Source organism: Triticum dicoccoides, chromosome 6A, assembly GCF_002162155.2.
Source record: "Triticum dicoccoides isolate Atlit2015 ecotype Zavitan chromosome 6A, WEW_v2.0, whole genome shotgun sequence".
Classification (NCBI taxonomy): domain Eukaryota; kingdom Viridiplantae; phylum Streptophyta; class Magnoliopsida; order Poales; family Poaceae; genus Triticum; species Triticum dicoccoides.
Genome location: NC_041390.1, coordinates 53696213 through 53699944, shown reverse-complemented (window position 1 = coordinate 53699944; position 3732 = coordinate 53696213). Strand labels below are relative to the sequence as shown.

General features: G+C 42.7%; 1 long non-coding RNA gene across 2 annotated transcripts; it reads right to left on the bottom strand.

Annotated features, from left to right (window-relative positions):
• Nucleotides 1–272: 272 nt before the first annotated feature.
• On the bottom strand, nt 273–3476 carry LOC119318942. 2 transcript variants are annotated; one of them, XR_005154288.1, is made up of 5 exons: nt 3149–3476; nt 2668–2722; nt 2447–2578; nt 2012–2062; nt 273–1935 (listed from the first exon to the last, which is right to left on the bottom strand). It is a non-coding gene; the product is annotated as an uncharacterized LOC119318942 (long non-coding RNA). The 2 variants fall into 2 exon arrangements; XR_005154287.1 differs by having other exon boundaries at nt 273–2062.
• Nucleotides 3477–3732: the final 256 nt, after the last annotated feature.

Genomic DNA, 3732 nt, shown 5'->3' with positions numbered 1-3732 from the left:
GCGGCACGGGGGCAACGGAGCTAATGGATGGCGCGGGGCAGCCGGGTGCACCAAGAACCGGCAGGGAGATGCGGCGGCAGCAGCGGCGAGTGAGGCGGGAACGGAAGCGGGCAAAAATGGCCTTTGTGCCAAGGATATGAAACACCAAAAAGAGGGTGGCTCCCGTAGATATGGCGGAAACGGCCCGCAGAATGCAGGATCCCGCAAAAACAATTACGGGATGGCTAAATTTTGCAAGGTCTATTCGAGCTGGAAAAATCGCCCATGTCCGATATATCAGCAGTTATTATTCGGGATGGCCCGTTTTACAGAATCTGCTAGAGATGTTGTTAAGCGAAGCTCCGAAAGACACAGACTTGAGGCATAATTGATGAGCAACTATTTCTCTGTTAACTTTGGCACCTTTCTGTCGACATTCAGAGCTCCCACTCACTCCTTGGTACCTCTTGCACTTATACCAATTTCAACAATAAGATACGATTGGTTTCCAACAAAAATCATAAGTTCTCAAGCAAGGAAGGTGAATGGGTTGTCCGTCGTTCAGCTTCAAGGACAACAACTGGCCTCCCTACATCCTCGACCTCACCGCCTCCTCTGATCCAACAAGATGGTATGTACCAGCAAAATCAATGGAGAGATCAAGATGGTGAAGCATAGGTCCAAGCGTATAAAATGGGTACTCTGATGTATTCACGGTTCGACATCAACAACTAACAAATCATGCACTAAGGTACAGTATCATTCTGGAATAATGTCCTTTGTGTGGATATGTAACAGTTATGTTTGCTCCTGATAGAAGTCGGTAACGCCAGTGAAAAAGCATACAACAAAACCTTTCTCAGTTACAACTGCTACTCGTTGAGTAACATATTTCTCATAATAAGACACATCGATTTGAAAAGTGCATCGATTCAAAAAAAAGTTCATACATTTTAGGAAAGTTCCTCAATTTGAAAAAAGATCATCGATTTGAAAATAAATTTCACAAATTTGAAAAAGTTCATTAATTTTTTTAAAGTTCACAATTTTTTTAAAAAATATTTTGTCAATCTGAAAAATAGTTCCTAAATTTTGAAAAAAGATCATGAACTTGAAAAAAAAGTTCATCGAATTTAAAAATATTTCATCGAATCTGAAAACGAATCATGCATTTTTTAAAATAAAAAATAAAAATAAAAAGAATAATGGAAAAAGGAAAAAGGAAAAAGAAAAAATAAAGAAAAACTAAAGAAAACCGGTCCAGGAAAAAACAAAATCAAAAAAGAAAGAAAGAAAGAAACCGGCTGGGAAGCTTCCCAAACCAGGAAGAGGTCTCTCCCATGGCACCCATAGATGGGCCAGCCCAGGTAAGAGCGCCTTCAACGCTAATTAACGAATTGCAAGTGAACGGCGCTGAAGGCACCAAATAGGAAATACGGTTCATTTAGGGGGAGTTACCAGCGACCCATGGACCAGTAAAATATATAACGTGCAGGAAAAAACGTCTAGGCCCAATTCACTTTTTTTTTCAAAAAATTGTCATCAATAAATTTGCCATGTAAAAAATAATAGTGCATAGTAAGTTCAAAAAATGCCATGTTTTGAAAACCAAAAAAGTGTGAAATTGCTATGAGACTATATGAAACACTATTAAAAAAGACCGTAATATCTAGAGGAAGTTCCCATCGAACGTGTCGTTCGGTAGGGGTTGGACATGCCAGCGTGGTGGGAGATTGAGCGAACTATTTTCTTTCTATACGACACCAAGCTTGCCCTCCAAGGATACGTTTGCTCTGCCCATAGGCCTAGTTAATTTTCGTTTTTTAGAAGAAAAAAATGCCAACATAAAATAGGCCGTAAAATTATTGGCATGATCTGAATTATGAAAAACTGCCATCCTCTAGATATTTAGCCACCAGATCCTGGTATGGAAAGGCTATACACATCCAACCGCACCTACAAGATTCTGCATTCTTTTCAGTAACAAATTGGAAGATGATTGTATCCATATAAGTTTATTACGAAGTATCACCTTTTGCGTCGCGGGGACAAGCAGAAAAGTGGGAACCCAAACCCTCTTGCCCTGTATCAAGGAAACAATTTGTAGCAAGTCAAGCAACCATGGATTGGTGTGATTTAGTTACCGCAATATGTCCCAAATGCATATTTAGGATTAGGCACAAAGAACTACAGGAATAGGATGACCCAAGATGCTTTTGCATAGAGTGAATTACAGAGAACCTACAACACTTCCTATTTTAACAACTGCGCCGTTAATTCATAGTATGTAGAGGGAAGACAACATAAGAAACTGACAAAAACAATACATGTACAAGACCATTAGAATAACCGTACTCTGCAAGTTTCAAAATACGACACGTGAGTGTATGGCAAAATGCATAAAAATAAAAAATAATCCTGACTGTATACTACCATGCTACATGATGATAGGTTTGAAGCTTCTTACCAAAGCTGAGAACACCTTTGCAGCAGCAATTAAGTCTTCAGTCTTACCACCAGTGCAAGCATCATTATAGACTCGGTCAATCTTGATATCCTTGCATTCTCTTGCTGGAGCACGGTTGTCAGGGGAATGTGGCTGCACATTCATGGAGATTGCATCATTACATAAGAGAACTAACAAAAAACAATACAGAGATTGCAGAAGAGTGGAATATGTTAACAAACCTTGGCAACTACTGGCTCCAATTTAGACACATCAAACTGGCAGACACCGTAAAATCTGAAAACAAAAAGTCACTCAAATAAGAGAACATTTTTTAATCAAAAGCTTGTGCATATGCCAAAGCACCATTCATAACATGACACAAAGATCAAATGATGACAAATCTAGATGGAAAACAAAGGCTGGCAGCAGCATTTGAATTCTAATACACAAGACATGACAAAATATGGGCAATATTTTGCGAATGTCAACCACAGAAGCAGAGAAGCAGATGTCGAGTCCGAGTATTTCTCAAAATATGTAGTACTGCAGAGTTCCAGATTCCGATTCAGAATGACACACGTTTAATTGATAAAAATCCAATTTGACATATTTTTCTATTTCTTTTCTTTCAGCAGCTCATTTCCTATAATCAATCCAACCAAATCTTGTCCAACGAATAATTGGACAATGAGATGAGAAGTACTCGTATAATCCACTTACAATCGGTAGGCAGGTAGCTATCTAAACTCCTTCCGGAGAAAGTATCTGCCAGGCTTCAGTGCCGCACCGCCGGCAGGCCCGTTCTTCACGGCCAGCTCCGCCGGCGCCGCTGCCGACTCCTCGCGCGGCTGCCGGAGCAGGGCCTGCTGCCACTGGGCGACCGCCGACTCGGCAACGAAGAGGTTGGTGATGTCCCTGAGCGGCACCCGCCTCCGCGCCCTCCCGAGCCGCTTCAGCTTGCAGCTCCTGACGGCTGCTACGCCATGAGGACGGGCGGCGGCGGCGGTGGCAGGCGGCAGATTCTCCTTGTCGGCGCGGTCGACTGCCATCTCGGAGAAGAGAAGAGGTGCCTGCCGCTATCGGAATCCGGCCGGCTCGGTGCTGTGCTAGGCGGCGAGGTGGCTGGGACTGGGAAGATCTTCCATGTGTACTTGTAGCGGAGGTAGGTAGGAGGGAACGAGAGGGAGGGGGATGAAAAGATTTGAGTTTTCGGCGGAGGGTCTGCGTTTCCTGCCATTTTTGGTCGGAAGGCTCCAAGAGCCAGCGGATCTTGAAAATTTTCGCGAAATGTTTGGTGGAAATCG